This window comes from Mesocricetus auratus, unplaced genomic scaffold (genome assembly GCF_017639785.1).
Source record: "Mesocricetus auratus isolate SY011 unplaced genomic scaffold, BCM_Maur_2.0 Super-Scaffold_100011, whole genome shotgun sequence".
NCBI lineage: Eukaryota > Metazoa > Chordata > Mammalia > Rodentia > Cricetidae > Mesocricetus > Mesocricetus auratus.
Window position 1 is genome coordinate 45,499,765 of NW_024429195.1, and position 19,769 is coordinate 45,519,533.

The following is a 19,769-nucleotide window of genomic DNA, read 5'->3' on the forward strand; positions in this document are numbered from 1 at the left end:
GTATCCTGGAGCTCGGGAGCCAAGGACCACCACAGGTTGCAGTAAGCTTGGCAGCTTACAGCCTTGCCTCAGAGAAAGGCTTCTCCGGTGTATCAGCTCCTCTCCAGCAGGTATCAGCTCAGCTCCAGCAGGACAGGGTCTTCCAGCTGGGGATGTTCGCCTAGTATAGCAGTTTTGCTAGGCAGGAGGTTTCTCGGGCCGAAGTTGCTACAGTTCAGCTCTGCTCCTGGAGAGCGGAGAGCCGGGGAGCCGGGAGCAGAGTGTAACAACTCCACTCTGCCAAGGAAGGTTTCCCGGGCAAGTGTTACAGCGCTGCTAGCTCTGCTCTGTCCAGGGTCGCCTCTGCTTGCTCTGCTCTGCTCTGTCCAGGGTCGCCTCTGGCCGCAAAAGAAGATCTTCACCCAAAACTCATCCAAAGGGGTTTATTGGAAGGCAGCTGGACTAGCCAAGCTGAACATACACAGGGTTTATATAGGGATTCTTGGGGTTGGGGAAGTTTTTCCAGAGTAGGGATTGGTCCGATTTCAGTGCTGAGCTCAGATTGGCTAGAGCTCTGCTCTGGGATTGGTTACTTTTTTACACAGGATTAGGGTCAGATTTGGCTTTGGTTTCAGGGCCAAAGTGTGTTTCTTTCTCTGGTCCTTTTTAGCCTTTTGGCTCTAATTTTAGGGCCAGGGTACATTTCTTTCACTGACTCTGATTCCAGGGACAAAGTGTGTTCCTTTGGCACTGGTTTTGGGGTCAGGGTACATTTCTTTGGTTCTGGTTGCAGGACCAAAGTGTGCTTCTTTCGCTCTGCTCAGGGTGTGTTTCTTTGACTGGTCCCTTTTCCCTACACCCACCACCCAGTTCCCAAATAAATCACATGCGGAGGTTTACTATTACTTATGAATGCCCAGCCTTAGCTTGGCTTGTTGCTAGCCAGCTTTTCTTAACTTAAATGAACCGAATTACTTTTTCCCTCTGGCCTTCTCTCTTTCTTACTTCTGTACATCTTACTTTCCTTCTTACTCTGCTGCTGGCTGGATGGCTGGGTGACTGGGTGGCTGAGTGGCTAGGTGGCTGCACAACTAGGTGCTTGGACGGCTGGGTGGCTGACTCCTGACGTCCTCCTCTTCCTCGGTTCTCCTTCTATCTATACTCTCTTCCTTCCAGCCACGCCCATCCTTGCTTCTGCCTCGCTATTGGCTGTTCAGCTCTTTGTTAGGACCATCAGGTATTTCAGACAGGAACAGCAACAGCCTCACAGATTTAAACAAATGCAGCAAAAATAAAAGTCACACACCTTAAAGTAATATTCCCTAACATAGGCATCTATATTCAAGGAAGTATCCATAGATAAAATGGGGTTATTTCTTCTTTACAACATGTGGCCAAAGGTCTATATCATCACTGCCTGGTTTGCTTTCTGTTATTATGGTAAAACATTGACCAAATTTGGAGGAGGAGAGGATTTATTTCAGCTTAAAAGTTACAGCGGGTCATTGAGGACATTCAAGGCAGTGAACTCAATGCAATGACCTAGAGGCAGGAACTGAAGCAGAGAACTGTGGAGGATTGCTGCTTACTGGTTCTCTGTGTTGAGTCCCAGCCCCCATGGGGTCTCTGTGAGTCACTGGTCAGTCAACAAGTCCATCCTGTTTTCCAGTCTGAATGCATCCTGGCTTACTGCCCCCTGGCTTGTCCCCCTAACATCAACATCTAGCATGAGGAAAACACGATCTCTTCCACCATGGGGTTTTCCACTGTCCTGTAACCTGCTCACTCTGTATGAGAGGGTGAGAGACCACTTAGCATTTGCAGTAAAGACACACAGGTGTGGCACACACACACACACACACACACACACACACACACACACACACACACACACACACACACACACATTCTCCTGGCAATAAAGGTGGCAGACACATTCTCTTAGCACAAACTGTTGGACGTCTTGTCTTTCATTTCCTGATACCTCAGACTTGTTCGCTGCACAGACACCACACTCTTCAGGATTATACTTGGACATTCATCTATATTTATTATTATAAAGATTCACAGTGAGTGGGTTCCTCCTTGATCTATTAAAACTCAGGAAACTGTCCTATAGAAATGCCCACAAGCCAATCCGATGGCAGCAATTCCTCAACTTGGATTTCTTCTTCCCGAGTGTGTCAACTAGACAACTAAGACTAGCCCGCACATGTCTCTACAAATACATCATTGCTAAACAATAACCTTTCCTATCTCACTTCTCCCCAAGGTCGCACATAATAACACAATATAAACTACAATACAACTTGAAAAGTCCCTCAGTATTTAAAAATTCTAACACTTAAAATTTCAATGTCTGTCTAAAGTAACCCTAAATCTTTTTTGTTTTTTATTTTTAGATTTAAATTAGAAACAAGGTTGCATCACATCTCAATCCCAGGTCCCTCTCCCCTCCCCTCCTCCCATGCTCTCCCACCAACTCTCTCCACTTCCCTCCCCCAACCCCCACTCCTTTCCCTAGGGAGGGTGAGGCTCTCCATGGGGGGTATCCATAGTCTGTCATTTCATCCAGAGCAGGGCCTAGGCCCTCCCACAAGAGTCCAGGCTGAGTGCATCTCTCATTGTGGGATGGGCACCCAAAGTACATTTATTTGTATGCCAGGGATAAATACTGATCTACTACTCAAGGCCCCATAGATTTCCTAGGCCTCCTCACTGACACCCACATTCTGGGGGTCCTGATCAGTCCTATGCTGGATTCCCAGCCATCAGTCTGGGGTTAAAGAGCTCCCCCTTGTTCAGGTCAGCTGTTTCTGTGGGTTAAACCAGCCCATTGTTGACCCGTTTGCTCATCAGTCCTCCCTGTCTGTCTCATGTTCCTTAAGTTCAGCTCAGTGTTTAGCTGTGGCTGTCTGCCTCTGCTTCTATCAGTCACTGGTTAAAGGTTCTGTTTCCCAGACTCTCTGGCAGTGGGATTGTAGGCTGGCACTCCCTTGGTCCATGTCTAAAATGAATATATGAGTGAGTATATACCATGTTTGTCTTTTTGTGACTGGGTTACCTCACTCAGAATGTTTTTTTTTTTTTTTAGTGTCATCCATTTGCCTGCAAATTTGAAGATTCCATTGTTTTTTTTTTCTTCTGAATAGTATTCCATTGTGTAAAAGTACCACATTTTCTCTATCCACTCTTTGGTTGAGGGGCATCTAGGTTGCTTCCAGGTTCTGGCTATTACAAATAATGCTGCTATAAACAGATGTCCTTGTTGTATGAATGTGCATCTTTTGGATATATGCCTGCGGCGCCAGCACCACAAGCAAGTCCAGGATATCAGGAAAAGAGAGACAAGACGTCCATTTGTTTGTCCTAAGAGAATGCATGTGTAGACTTTATTGCCAGGAGAGTGTGTATGTGAGTGTTCATTGCAAGTGCTAAGAAGTCTCTCCCTTCTAGGAGGGAGGAGCTTTTTATACAGGTTTACAGCACAGTGGAAAAAACCCCAGGTAGAAGAGATCATTGTTTTCCTCCTGCTAGATGTTGATGTCAGAGGGTCAAGGCCAGGGCAGTAAGCCAGGACTAGAAAACAGGAAGCACTTGGACTGGAAAACAAGTTGCACTTGTAGGCTGACCAGCAACTCCCAGAGACCCCATGGGGCTGGGGCCCAACATCTCCCCCCTTCTTTATATATAAATTAGCACCTATCTCAGGTGACTAGGATGTTAATGTCAATTTTAGTATACAAAAACAAACATTTATGAACAATATTTGGGAATGTGGGCATCGTTCTTTCCAAACTACTTCCTGCTGTTAAGGGGCGCTGAAATACCATGGGATGCATGACAAAAAAACAAAACAAAACCTAGAACCCTGTTGAAGTTCTTGTTTTTGTGGTCTGTAAGGCTGCATCATCTCAGCTGTTTTAGGTGTTGGATCACCTGGGCCACTGCTTCAGGTGGTCTTGCTTCATCAAACCATACTAGTCTGGAAGGAACCCACAGCTTTTTATGTTCTGTGGAAACAAAAGCAGAAATTCCTCTCCCAAGTAACCTGTCCTTATATTTAAATTTAGAAGTTAAAGCCTTTTCAAAACATGTAAGTTGGATTAATTTAGCAACATTAATAATCAAATGTCTTTTAGAAGTTTTTGTTCCTTTCTCAGCAATTAAACAATTTAAAGACACCACAACTGTACACAGTATCTAGACTCTCTGTGTATTTTCCATTCTATATACTTTTATCTTTTCCTTTTCTTTTACTTAATACCAGTACCTCCTTTATTAACTGTTACCAATTTTCTTTTTTTTTTCTTTACCTTAAATCATTCTATTGGTTTATTTAAAAGTTTGGCTTTTTATAAAGACAACTTTTCTGAGAAGAATATATACGCAGTTATAGGAATTGGGCTTATTAATAATAGTTTCCATTTCTGGGCTAAATGATTTACATTCATTATCTTACTGAAAGCCCATAAAAATCTGTGATCAGAATCATTATCTCAATTTACTGCAGAAGCAACTGATTCTCAGGGAGGTTATATAAGCAGTCCTGTTGGTATGTGCTGAATATACAAAGATCCCACTATTATTTATTGTAACCTTAGGCAGGCTCTTGTTCATATACTATGCTATTTTTTTCATTTTTACATTTATATCTTCTTTTTTTAAATTTTATTTTCCAGTTTAAATTTAGATAAGAAACAAGGTTGCTTCACAAGTCAGTTCCAGGTCCCTCTCCCTTTCCCTCCCCTCCTCCCGTGCCCTCACCCCAGCCCCCAACCCCCCCCCTGTTATCCCCTCATTCCCCCAGGGAGGGTGAGGCCCTCCATGGGGGTGTCCATAGTCTGTCGTTTCATATAGGGCAGGGCCTACACCCTTCCCCAAGAGTTCAGGGTGAGAGTGCACCTCACATTGTTCTATGGGAGTTCAAAGTCCGTGTGTATACTTGGGATGGGTACTGATCTACTGCCCAAGGCTCAATAGATTACCTAGGCCTCCTCACTGACACCCAGATTCAGGGGGTCTTGATCAGTCCCATGCTGGATTCCCAGGCTGATGCCTGGGATTCAAGAGTTAACCTTTGTCTGGTCAGCTGTTTCTGGGGGTTAAACCAGCCCTTTGGTTATCAGTCCTCCCTCTCTGTTACTGGCTTTCTTGAGTTCAGCTCAGTACTTAACCGAGGGAGTCTGCCTCTTCTTCGATCAGCCACTAAATGAAGTTTCTGTTTCCCAGACTCTCTGGCCATAGGATTGTAGGCTGGCACTCCCCAGATCTATGTCTAAAATCCATATATGAGAGAGTACATGCCATGTTTCTCTTTTTGTGACTGGGTTACCTCACTCAGGATGGTTTCTTCTAGTGTCATCCATTTGCCTGCGAATCTCATGATTCCATTGTTTTTTTCTGCTGAATAGTACTCCATTGTGTAAATGTACCACATTTTCTCTATCCACTCTTTGGTTGAGGGACATCTAGGTTGCTTCCAAGTTCTGGCTATTACAAATAAAGCTGCTATGAACATAATGGAACAGACATCTTTGTTGTATGAATGGGCATCTTTTGGATATATGCCTAAGAGTGGAGTTGCTGGGTCTTGTGGTAGGTTTATTCCCATTTTTCTGAGGAATCTCTATACTGCTTTCCAAAGTGGCTGAACCAGTTGGCACTCCCACCAGCAATGGAGGAGTGTCCCCCTTTCACCACATCCTCTCCAGCATAAATTGTCATTGGTGTTTTTGATTTTAGCCATTCTGAAGGAGTGAGATGGTATCTCAGAGTTGTTTTGATTTGCATTTCCCGGATGGCTAAGGATGTTGAGCACTTTCTCAAGTGCCTCTCAGCCATTTTAGACTCCTCTATTGTAAACTCTCTATTTAGTTCTGCAGCCCACTTTTTAATTGGGTCCTTTGATGTTTTGGAGACTTGCTTCTTGAGTTCTTTGTAAATTTTGGAGATCAACCCTCTGTCAGATGTGGGATTAGTGAATATTTTTTCCCATTCTGTGGGCTGCCTTTTTGTCTTGCTGACTGTGTCCTTTGCCTTACAGAAGCTTCTCAATTTCAGTAGGTCCCATTTATTAATTGTTGATCTCACTGTCTGTTACCAATTTTCAATTCACCCACTTTTAATCCATCCTCCAACTGAGGGTGATCTCTCAGGCAAAGCCTGGAGATTTGACCATTCAATTTTAGTGGGGTTAGGGCCCAACATATGCCTAAGAGTGGAATTGCTGGTTCTTGTGGTAGGCTGTTTCCCATTTTTTTTTGAGGAATCTCCATACTGATTTCCAAAGTAGCTGTACGAGTTGGCACTCCCACCAACAGTGGAGGAGTGTTCCCCTTTTACCACATACTCTCCAGCATAAACTGTCATTGGTGTTTTTAATTTTAGCCATTCTGACAGTAGTAAGATGGTATCTCAGAATTGTTTTGATTTGCATTTCCCTGATGCCTAGGATATTGACCACATTCTCAAGTGTCTCTCAGCCATTTTCGACTCTTCTATTGAGAATTTCCTATTTAGTTCTGTAGCCCACTTTTTAATTGGATCCTTTGGTGTTTTGGAGACTTGCTTCTTGAGTTCTTTATAAATTTTAGATATCAGCCCTCTGTCAGACATGGGGTTAGTGAATAACTTTTCCCATTCTGTGGGCTGCATTTTTGTCTTGCTGAATGTGTCCTTTGCCTTACAGAAGCTTCTCAGTTTCAAGAGGTCCTATGTATTAATTGTTGACCTCAGTGTCTGTGCTACTGGTGTCATGTTCAGGAACCTGTCTCCTGTACCAATTCGTTCAAGGGTACCTCCCACTTTGTCTTCTAAGAGGTTCAGTGTGGCTGGATTTATGTTGAAGTCTTTGATACTTTAGGACTTAAGTTTTGTGCAAGGCGATAGACATGGATCTATCTGCATTCTTCTACAAGCCAGCATCCAGTTATGCCAGCACCATTTGTTGAAGATGCTTTCTTTTTTCCATTGTATATTTTTAGCTTCTTTATCAAAGATCAGATGTTCATAAATGTATGGGTTAATATCAGGGTTTTCAATTGATTCCATTGGTCTACCTGTCTATTTTTGTGCCAATACCAAGCTGTTTTCAGGACTATAGCTCTATAATAGAGCTTGAAGTCAAGGATGGCGATGCCTCCAGATCTTGCTTTGTTGAACAGGATTGTTTTGGCTATCCTGGGTTTTTGATTTTCCATACAAAGTTGATTATTGTTCTTTCAAGGTCTATGAAGAATTTTTCCAGTATTTTAATGGGGATAGCATTGAATCTGTAGATTGCTTTTGGCAGGGCTGCCATTTTTACTATGTTCATCCTACCAATCTAAGAGCATGGGAGATCTTTCCATTTTCTGGTGTCTTCTTTAATTTCTTTCACTTGTTTGGTTAGTGTTGCCCCAAGGTATTTTATGTTGTTTGTGGCAATTGTAAAGGGTGATATTTCTCTGATTTCTTTCTCAGCCCTTTTATCATTTGTATACAGCCATGATAATCAGTGTGGACACTCACTTTGGAATTGAAAAACCTCAATACACCTCCTCCTTTTGAGACTCAGAAGGTCGCCTCAGTGGAAAATTCCCCAAGGTCCCTTCCCCTAGAAGAGAACAAGGTCTAATTGAAAAGAACATCTGGTCCAGAGTGCTGATGCAGGACACCGGCAGACTGTTAAGATAAATTCAATTTTGACCTTGTGGTTTCTCCAGGAAGGATGAGTTATGCCCTAAGGATGAGTTATGCCCCCATTCTAACAATACCCCTATTGCTTGCCCAGATCTGCACCTGCAGTAGCTCCACTTCCTACAATACCCCTATTACTTTGCTTGCCAAAAGTATGTATATAAAAAGAAAACTGTTCTGGAGCCTGGTGAGTTCAGTTAGCTAAGGCAGCTGAATCGCCCACAGACGCCTGTGTAAACAATACACCTCTTGCGGTTTGCATCCAACTGTCTGGTTATTGAGCTCGGGATGTCACCGGGGTATTCAGCCTGAAGCCTGATTACCTCAGGCCTTTCAGAATCAGTTGACCAAACTGCAAAGGAAGCTTTGAAACATAGTCTATCCCAGTCCCTTATATAAGCACATGGTGCCTCTCATGTGATGTTTGTCTCCAAGACACATTAAGTAAAGGGCTATGCTCAGTCAGCGTGATAGGACAGCCTCTTTCAGAAGGAATATATGCTTATTCTGCATTTTCCCAGCTTCAAAGACTGTCGACTCACTGCAGCTTCACTGTGGGGAGCTCTTTAGAAACACACTTTCTTGAACAATGTTTGATATACCACCATCAGTATCTCAACCCGTGTTACCTTATTAGGAGCACTTGTCAATGGGGAGTTTTCAAGTGGCTTGGGCAGACATCCTCTAAGAGTCACTGCGCTGTAGTGACCATAGTCATTTCTCAAGTCAATCTGTGGGAGCCAGAAGTGATTATCACCTTCAGGACCACCCCTTCCAAAGCAGCTCATTTCTGTCAGTTATACCACAGTTTCAAAGGTTTCGAAACTGCTCAAAACACCACCATTAGCTGGGAACAAAATTTTCAAACACACGAGCCTGTGGAGGGCACTTTAAAATAAAGAAGTAATATAAATATTAATTTTGATGGTATTCCATGTGCAGAATCAGCAGAAGCATGAAAGCAGGCTCTGCTCAACACAAGGTATTTCCAACAGGACCTTCCCAGCGATGAGAAACTGGTTCCCCCTGCATCTGCTCAGGAAGAAGAAGAAGCAAGACACAGGCATGTACTGTTGGAAAGGCAAGTATATGTCAAACGGAGCCTCAACCTACTTAGCCTCTAGTCTTCCAACATATAATGCCACCATTAGCTAATTCTTGAGTGAATTCCATGATGACATACATGATCTCTCTCTCTCTCTCTCTCTCATTCCCACTTCCCTTTCCCCTTTCTCTTCCCCATCCATTTCTCTCTTCATCGAATCTGTACTAATATATACTCATGCATATGTACTACATTCAAATAACACAAGCTTTCCCCTGTCCTGATTGAGATATAGTTGAGTGGGAAACAAAAAAATTTCCTTCCGTATATAATAACACTTACGGAATTGTATTAGACTTTGCCTGTTCATTTTAATCTCTCAAATCAACTACAACCTTGTTTAAAGTGAGACCTTCTATTTACCTCAGTATTTCCTATGTTTGTTACATCACCAAGTACACAGAGATTCTTAACAAATTAATGAACCAATCTCTTGGTAATAAATGTTTCAAGCTGTGGCCTTGGTAATGCACTCACTAGAAAGCAAGATAACAGAGTCCAATGCAATGATATTGACAGAAACATTCACTTCTTCTCTCCACAACCTAGTTTACGTTTTTCTCTCAATTATGATTTAAAGGATAACACTTTCCAACATTGAAGTCTCAAGTTTCTGATCAGAACCTTGCCTTGCAATCGCTTATTATTCTTGTTGGTCGTTTTCTAAGTGCTCTCTTTCCTTTGAAAATGTTTGCAATCTGTCAGGTGCAGTGAAATTACTAAGCCAGTTAAGTGTGCGTATCTCCAAGTGACTATGTGCTGGGTGTGCATAAAAGCTTCAAGCACCTTTCCCTGTGGCCTGGATAAGTTCTTTGAGGGATGCTCGCTCTCTTCATTTGGTGATGCTATCTGATGTTTGAATGACTAGGTCATTTACACTTTCTTATCTGACTTGTTTGTTTGCATATTCTGCAAGCTTAGCTAGGAGCAAACTCCATGTCAAGTCCCTTTAATAATTTAGAATGTTCAGCTTGCTTCTAGCTTACTATCTGTGTGGGAGTTTCGTGGGGTTTTTCCTCATAATCATATGATACAAGTTATACAGGTGCTAACTAACCTCAAGCCTCAGTCATATCTCTGTGATGGCCTATCTTATTAGGATCAGAGTTATCCATAAACAAGAGGAATCACAACAGTGGATTTTCTACACATATTGCCTCTCCTCTCTTGCAAGTAGGTTGTAGTTTCCCCATACTACATTTAAAAATCGACTCTTTACTTTGAAGCTTTAAAGAATTTATATTACACTTATTGATAGACCTGTTCTTTTGCATCTGTGTGTGGTCACCCTCTGGTACATGCGTGTGTATGTGCATATATGTGGGTGCATGTGTTACTATGCGTTTTGGGAGGCAAGGTGACAACTTGCAGGAGTCAGTTTTTTTTTTCCTTCCATCATCCAAGTGTTAGGGATTGAACTCAGGTCACTAGGCTTGGTTGCAAGCCACTTTATCAACCGAACCGTTTCTCAGGCCCATTCTTCTTGGAAACTTCTTTAGCTGTCTACACATCTATGTGTTATTGATCACATTAGGTTTTTCTCTAGGTGCTAACTAACCATGGCACCCAGTCACAGAATGATAAATGGCAGCAGCTGTAAGTTTGTTGCCCCTGGAACACTAAGCAATTTGCACAGCATCACTGGCATCCCCTCTCAGTGCATCAGCCATAACCTGCCAAGTTTATAAACAAGACTTTGCAAGAGGGTGGCAGGCAAAGCCAGCTAAAGAAAAGCAGGGAGTCTCATAAAACTATGTGATAGCAAGGCCACTCATTTTGATAGAACTCGTCCACAAAAGGTTGAAGCAATAAAATGTCTAAACCACCCTTGCTAGAGAGAAGCCTAGGTGAAGCGTCACTCAGTGAAACACGCTTTTTATAGTGGAATAAGAAGCACTAGCTACACACACAGTCAAGGGGACATCATTCTCACCAAGAAGCATTCTGCCTTTGCTTTTGTGACACAGATGTCTTCCTGTGTCATAAATGCTAAATTAAAATAACACCAAAAAATCTTTTGAGAAAGATAATTGTTCCTATCTTATATGCGAAGAAAGTGAGGGGCTGAGAGGTCAAATAATTCACCCAAGATCCGCACATTAGGAATGAACAGACCTAGTTTACAAATCCCAATTTCTTGATAATCCACACCTTCCGTTACTATACTCAAGATGAGTAAAGCAACAGCTTCCATCCTTCGGAGAGTGTTACAGGGAACTGCCTCACTAGAACACAAGCTAGTATGATGGGTCAACCTTGAGACTTTAAAGATGTGATGAATAGGAACTTAGTGATTACAGAAGGGACAGGGAGACAGAGACATAGCCCTGAGCAGCACAAGGCTGAATTCTCCGATGCCAATCAATGGTCCCAGGTCTGGAACATCAAATTCCAGATGGCAATGCCCCAGCAAGGTGGATTCCTGCCTGAGATGCAGATGTCATGGCAAGGCATTCATGTTGCATAAAAAGTACCTGCTTCTGGGACCCTGCAGCAGAGCCGTTTTGTCTGTCACTCACTCAGCCCTGTAGAGAACTTGCTTTATTACAGAGGCATCGACTTCCCTTTTTATGATATGCCCCTTTAACCTCTCATCTCTAACTCTGAGCACTTTAACCCTAGGAGAATTTTCTGCTTCAGAACAAATTTCCCTTTCTTTTAGCACTCTTCTATCAAGGAATATAGAAATTTGATTTAAGCAATCATACGTCAGTAAATATAGATGCCTATAAAACATATTTGATCTGTTTTGTAAAAATTAATATTATTAAAATGCTCACAGAGTATAGTTTAGTACATAGTGCTTATAGAGCAAAAGTTGCACACAAAGGAGAATTTAATTCTCCTTTCACAGTGCATTGGCGTTGTATGACTCACAGTGGCTGTAACTGTGTGATGAGTCCCCTTTTATTCTAGTTCCCAGACTTTGCCCTTCTCTTCCTCCCTTTCTTTCTCCAGTCCTTATGACTCCTCCAAAAGAATATGTGGTATTTGAGAGCTACTGGCTGATCTTCAAGCAGAGACTTGTGCAAGCGTAAGGTCTAAGCTAATGTCTTACTCGGGTGCTCTATTGCTGTGAGGAGACACAGTGACCACAGCAACTCTTTTTTTTTTTTTTTGACTCAGTGTTTTTTTTTATTAATATTTTTTTTATTTTCCATTTTAAATCTAGATAAGAAACAAGGTTGCTTCACAAGTCAGTACGAGGTCCCTCTCCCTTTCCCTCCCCTCCTCCCGTGCCCTTTCCCCCATCCCCCCCCCCCGTTATCCCCTCATTCCCCCAGGGAGGGTGAGGCCCTCCATGGGGGTGTCCATAGTCTGTCATTTCATATAGGGCAGGGCCTACACCCTTCCCCAAGAGTTCAGGGTGAGAGTGCACCTCACATTGTTCTATGGGAGTCCAGAGACCGTGCGTATACTTGGGATGGGTACTGATCTGCTGTCCAAGGCTCAATAGATTACCTAGGCCTCCTCACTGACACCCAGATTCAGGGGGTCTTGATCAGTCCCATGCTGGATTCCCAGGCTGATGCCTGGGATTCAAGAGTTAACCTTTGTCTGGTCAGCTGTTTCTGGGGGTTCAACCAGCCCAGTCTTAATCCCTTTGATCATCAGTCCTCCCTCTCTGATACTGGCTTTCTTGAGTTCAACTCAGTACTTAACCAGCCAGTAAATGAAGTTTCTGTTTCCCAGACTCTCTGGCAATAGGATTGTAGGCTGGCACTCCCCAGATCTATGTCTAAAATCCATATATGAGAGAGTACATGCCATGTTTCTCTTTTTGTGACTGGGTTACCTCACTCAGGATGGTTTCTTCTAGTGTCATCCATTTGCCTGCGAATCTCATGATTCCATTATTTTTTTCTGCTGAATAGTACTCCATTGTGTAGATGTACCACATTTTCTCTATCCATTCTTCGGGTGAGGGACATCTAGGTTGCTTCCAAGTTCTGGCTATTACAAATAAAGCTGCTATGAACATAGTGGAACAGACATCTTTGTTATATGAATGGGCATCTTTTGGATATATGCCTAAGAGTGCAGTTGCTGGGTCTTGTGGTAGGTTTATTCCCATTTTTCTGAGGAATCTCCATACTGCTTTCCAAAGTGGCTGAACCAGTTGGCACTCCCACCAGCAATGGAGGAGTGTCCCCCTTTCACCACATCCTCTCCAGCATAAATTGTCATTGGTGTTTTTGATTTTAGCCATTCTGACAGGAGGGAGATGGTATCTCAGAGTTGCTTTGATTTGCATTTCCCGGATGGCTAAGGATGTTGAGCACTTTCTCAAGTGCCTCTCAGCCATTTTAGACTCCTCTATTGAAAACTCTCTATTTAGTTCTGCAGCCCACTTCTTAATTAGGTCCTTTGGTGTTTTGGAGACTTGCTTCTTGAGTTCTTTGTAAATTTTGGAGATCAACCCTCTGTCAGATGTGGGATTAGTGAATATTTTTTCCCATTCTGTGGGCTGCCTTTTTGTCTTGCTGACTGTGTCCTTTGCCTTACAGAAGCTTCTCAGTTTCAGTAGGTCCCATTTATTAATTGTTGATCTTACTGTCTGTGCTACTGGTGTTATGTTCAGGAAGCTGTCTCCTGTACCAATTCGTTCAAGGGTACCACCCACTTTCTCTTCTAAGAGGTTCAGTGTGGCTGGATTTATGTTGAGGTCTTTGATCCATTTGGACTTAAGTTTTGTGCATGGCGATAAACATGGATCGATCCGCATTTTTCTACATGCCAGTCTCCAATTATGCCAGCACCATTTGTTGAAGATGCTTTCTTTATTCCATTGTATATTTTTAGCTTCTTTGTCAAAGATCAGATGTTCGTACGTGTGTGGGTTAATACCCGGATTTTCAATTCGATTCCATTGGTCTGCCTGTCTATTTTTGTGCCAATACCAAGCTGTTTTCAGGACTATAGCTCTATAATAGAGCTTGAGGTCAGGGATAGTGATGCCTCCGGACATTGCCTTGTTGAACAGGGTTGTTTTGGCTATCCTGGGTCTTTTGTTTTTCCATACAAAATTGATTATTGTTCTTTCAAGGTCTGTGAAGAATTGTGCTGGGATTTTAATGGGGATAGCATTGAATCTGTAGATTGCTTTTGGCAGGATTGCCATTTTTACTACATTGATCCTACCTATCCAAGAGCATGGGAGATCTTTCCATTTTCTGAGGGCTTCTTCAATTTCTTTCTTTAAAGATTCAAAGTTCTTACGATACAGGTCTTTCACTTGTTTGGTTAGCGTTACCCCAAGGTATTTTATGTTGTTTGTGGCAATTGTAAAGGGTGATGTTTCTCTGATTTCTCTTTCAGCCCTTTTATCATCTGTATATAGTAGGGCTACTGACTTTCTTGAGTTGATCTTGTAAGCTGCCACTTTGCTGAAGGTGTTAATCAGCTGTAAGAGTTCCCTGGTAGAGTTCTTTGGGTCATTGATGTAAACTATCATATCGTCTGCAAACAGTGAAAGTTTGACTTCTTCCTTCCCAATTTGTATCCCCTTGATCCCCCTTTGTTGTCGTATGGCTATAGCTAGAACTTCAAGTACCATGTTGAAAAGGTATGGAGAGAGTGGACAGCCTTGTTTTGTTCCTGATTTTAGAGGAATTGCGTTGAGTTTCTGTCCATTTAGTTTGATGTTGGCTGTTGGTTTACTGTATATGGCTTTTATTATGTTTAAGTATGTCCCTGTTATCCCAGATCTCTCCAAGACCTTTATCATGAAGGGGTGTTGGATTTTGTCAAAGGCTTTTTCAGCATCTAGTGAGATGATCATGTGATTTTTGTTTTTCAGCTTGTTTATATGGTGGACTACGTTGATGGATTTTCGTATGTTGAACCATCCCTGCATCCCTGGGATGAAACCTACTTGATCGTGGTGAATGATTGTTTTGATGTGTTCTTGGATCCGATTTGCCAGTATTTTATTGAGTATTTTTGCATCAATGTTCATGAGGGATATTGGTCTGAAGTTCTCTTTCTTGGTTGTATCTTTGTGTGGCTTGGGGATCAAGGTTATTGAAGCCTCATAGAAAGAGTTTGGCAAAGACCCTTCTGCTTCTATTGTGTGGAACATTTTGAGAAGAATTGGTGTAAGCTGTTCTTTGAATTTGTGGTAGAATTCTGCACTGAGGCCATCTGGACCTGGACTTTTTTTGGTTGGGAGACTTTTGATGACAGCTTCTATTTCCATAGGGGTTATAGGTCTATTTAAATTGCTTATCTGTTCTTGATTTAGTTTTGGCAAATGATAGCTGTCCAGGAAGTCATCCATTTCCTTTAAATTTTCGAATTTTGTGGAGTACAGGTTTTCAAAGTATGACCTAATGATTCTCTGGATTTCCTCAGAGTCTGTTGTTATGTCCCCCTTTTCATTTCTGATTTTGTTAATTTGCGTGTTCACTCTCTGCTGTTTGGTAAGTTTGGACAAAGGTTTGTCTATCTTGTTGATTTTCTCAAAGAACCAACTCTTCGTTGCATTGATTCTTTGTATTGTTTTCCTGGTTTCTACTTTGTTGATTTCAGCCCTCAATTTGATTATTTCCTGGCGTCTACTCCTCCTGGGGGAGTTTGCTTCTTTGTGTTCTAGAGCTTTTAGCTGTGATGTTAATTCTCTGGTATAACTGTTTTCCTGTTTCTTCATGTGAGCACTTAGTGCTATGAACTTCCCCGTAGCACTGCTTTCAAAGTGTCCCATAGGTTTGGGTATGTTGTGTCTTCATTCTCATTGAATTCGAGGAAGTCTTTAATTTCTTTTTTTATTTCCTCTTTCACCCAGGGATGGTGCAGTTGAGCATTATTCAATTTCCATGAGTTTGTAGGTTTTCTGCAATTTGTGTTGTTGTTGAATTCTAATTTTAAGGCATGGTGGTCTGATAAGATGCATGGAGTTATTCCAATTTTTTTGTAGCTGCTGAGGTTTGATATGTTGCCAAGTATGTGGTCGATTTTTGAGAAGGTTCCATGTGGTGGTGAGAAGAAGGTATATTCTTTTTTATGTGGATGAAATGTTCTATAGATATCTGTTAATCCCAGTTGGGTCATTACTTCTATTAGACCCTTTGCTTCTTTGTTGAGTTTCTGTCTGGTATTCTTGTCTAGTGGTGAGAGTGGTGTGTTGAAATCTCCCACTATAACTGTGTGGGGCTTTAGATGAGATTTAAGTTCTAATAATGTTTCTTTAACGAATGTGGATGCCTTTGTATTGGGGGCATAGATGTTCAGGATAGACACTTCGTCTTGGTGGGTTTCACCTGTGATGAGTATGTAATGACCTCCTTCATCTCTTTTGATTGATTTTATTTTAAAGTCTAGTTTGTTAGATATTAGGATTGCTACCCCTGCTTGTTTCTTGGGTCCATTTGATTGAAAAATTTTTTCCCAACCTTTAACTCTCAAATAATGTCTGTCTTTGAGGGTGAGGTGTGTTTCTTGTATGCAGCAGAAGGAAGGGTTCTGTCTTCGAATCCATTCTGCTAGTCTGTGTCTTTTTATGGGTGAGTTAAGGCCGTTAATATTGAGGGATATTAATGACCATTGATTGCTCATCCTTCTTCGATTTGCGATGGTTGTTGGTGGTGGAATTATGGGTGGAATTTCACCCCTTTGTTCTTTTGGCTGTTGGTAGAGAGGGATTCTCTAATGCTTATGTTTTTCTGGTTGTAGTTAGCTTCCTTGGGTTGGAGTTTTCCTTCCAAAATTTTCTGTAGGGCTGGGTTAGTGGACACATATTGGTTGAATCTAGTTTTGTCATGGAATATCTTGTTTTCTCCGTCTATAGTGATTGAGAGCTTTGCCGGGTATAGTAGTCTGGGCTGGCATCCATGGTCTCTTAGTGTAGGTAGAATATCTATCCAGGACCTTCTGGCTTTCAGAGTTTCCATGGAGAAATCAGGTGTAATTCTGATAGGTCTGCCTTTATATGTTACTTGACCTTTTTCCTTAGCTGCTCTTAATATTCTTTCTTTATTCTGTATGTTTGGGGTCTTGATTATTATGTGGCGAGGGATTTTTTTTTGTGGTCCACTCTATTTGGTGTTCTGTAGGCTTCTTGTACCTTCATTGGCATGTCTTTCTTAAGGTTGGGAAAGTTTTCTTCTATGATTTTGTTGAATATGCCTTCTGCCCCTTTGAGGTGGATTTCTTCTCCTTCTTCTATACCTATTATTCTTAGGTTTGGTCTTTTCATGGTGTCCCATAATTCCTGGATGTTTTGTGTTAAGGATTTGTTGGATTTAAGGTTTTCTTTGGTTGATAAATCCATTTCTCCTAATGTATCTTCAACACTTGAGATTCTCTCTTCCATCTCTTCTATTCTGTTGGTAATGCTTGTATTGGTAGTGCCTGACTGTTCGTCCAGCTTTTCTATTTTCTGCCTTTCTTCAGATTGTGTTTTTTTTAGTGACTCTATTTCAGTTTTCAACCCTTGCAGCGTTTGCATTGCTTCTTGCAATTTTCTGTTTATCTGTTCGTCCGTTTGTTGCCTTTTATGAATTTTTTGGTTTGTTCTTTCTTCCATTTCTTGCATTTTTTGGTTTGCTTTTTGTTCCATTTCTTGGATTTTGTGCTTTGTTTCTTCTTCCATTTCCTGCCTTTTTTGGTTTGTTTCTTCCTCCATTTTTTTCATTTTTTGCTTTGTTTTTTCTACCATTTCTTGCATTTTTTGCTTTGTTTCTTCTTCCATTTCCTGCCTTATTTGGTATGTTTCTTCTTCTAATTCTTGCATTTTTTGCTTTGCTTTTTCTTCCATTTCTTGCATTTTTTGCTTCATTTCTTCTTCCATTTCGTGCCTTTTTTGGTTTGTTTTTTCTTCCAATTCTTGCATTTTTTGGTTTGTTTTTTCTTCCATTTCTTGCATTTTTTGGTTTGTTTTTTCTTCCATTACTTTGAGGGATTTTCCAATATCCTCTTTTAGGGCCTCTATCATTTTCATGAAAGTGCTTTTAAGGTCGTTCTCTTCTGCTTTGTCCGCGTTGGAATATTGGGGTCTTGCTGGTGTGGAGTCTCTAGAATCTGGCGGTGTCATATTTGTTTTTCTGTTGCTGACTGTGTTTTTGTATTGTCTCTTTCCCATCTCTTCTTCTAGTGGGTGCAGAAAGAGCCCCTTCCTGGTCTGGGGACCAGAGTTCCCTTTTGGTGGGTGCTAGTAAGTCCAGTAATCTGGTGGTTCTTCTATGCCTTGTCCAAATGCTGGTCCGTGGGTAGAGAAGAAGAACAGGAATCTGGGGCGCTTAGCCTCCTACCTGGTCCCCTGGACCCTATGCTGGGTCCTGTTGTACCTGATCCGGAACTGCTACTCCCCTGGTCTCCCTGGCTCCTGTAGTTTCCTGGTCTCTTTGGTGGGAGAGAAGATCTGGAGTCTGGGGTGCTTGGCTCCTGCCGGGATTGGGAGCTCTGTGCAGTTCCCAGGCGATCTGCAGGCTCTGGAACACAGGCCGGGAAGCTGGCCTGTTTACCTGATGCTCCCGCCGGGATTGGGAGCTCTGTGCAGTTCCCAGGCGATCTGCAGGCTCTGGAACACAGGCCGGGAAGCTGGCCTGTTTACCTGATGATGCCAGAGGGACAGCTACTTCCCTGTGCTCCCAGCCTTCTCTAGTTTCCTGGACTCGTTGGTGGGAGAGAAGATCTGGAGTCTGGGGTGCTTGGCTCCTGCCGGGATTGGGAGCGCTGTGCAGTTCCCAGGCGATCTGCAGGCTCTGGAACACAGGCCGGGAAGCTGGCCTGTTTACCTGATGCTCCTGCCGGGATTGGGAGCTCTGTGCAGTTCCCAGGCGATCTGCAGGCTCTCCCACAGCAACTCTTATAAAGGAAAACACTTAATTGGGGCTGGCTCACAGTTTCAGAGGTTCAGTCCATTTCCATCATGGCAGACCACGGCAGCAGGCAGAGAGGTAGCTGAGAGCTCTATGTCTGGATCTCAGGCAGCAGAAGGAGAAGAAACTGGCTTGGAGTGAACTTTTTGAAACCTCAAAGCCCACCTCTAGTGACACACTTCCTCCAACAAGGCTACACTTCCTGATCCTTTCAAATAGTGTCACTTCCTGGTGACCAAGTATTCAGATCTATGAGCCTATGGGGGACATTCTTAACCAAACCACCACAGTTAAGCTCAACCCAATGGCTACTGCTGCTATTTTCTCAACACATTCTTCTTGGTGGCAGAAGCCCCAGATGTGATTTAATACCCTCTACCTGAAACACAGAGGTTTCCATAACAACATCAACATTTCTGTCCTCTGACTCACCTGCAAGAACCAGAGATGTTTGTTTATCCAACATTTGTTCCCTTAGTTACTGTCATGGGAAGAGACTTCCTTGGTGCTGGAAACAGTAGAACCCTAACCCAAGTCCCCACCCATGATGAGAATGTATCCCAATAAAGGAATCAAGGGGCAAATGAACACTATGTCACAGCAGATACTATGCACCCTGAAAAGAAAACCATCAAATATGGAAGAAGATAGGCAGCAGGAGAGGGAGGTGCTTTTTAAAGAGTGGTCAAAGAGGCTTAGCAGATATTTGAGGAGAGATCTGAAGAGAACAGATAAAACCTCTCATGCTGTGGGGGTGCAGGAGCCTTGAGACAAAAGCATACACAGTGACATAAAGGAATAGCAGCAAGACCAGTGGGAACAAAATAAATGGGGAGTGACAGGAGCAGGAGAGACCCCAGAAGGTGTGGGGCTCGAGTTGATACTCTATAATCTTGTAAGTCTTTTTAAAAGGACAGCAGGAGTTTTGCTGACTTCTACAAGGACCACAGATTGTTAAATATGATGATTAAATTTTGATGATGGAGGGGCCAAAAAGTATCTCAATGTCTGGGAGTAAAGTGGTCAAAAGAATCAGGTGACATGTTTGAAAGAAAATAAGTCAGAAATAACCAGGCTAATTGTCCTAAATTAGTTAAACACCCATTTTGCATTGTGTTCTTTGCCAATAACTGAAAAAGTCCTTGCTGTACCACATTACCTTTGTATATGGCTTAGATGTGTGATTC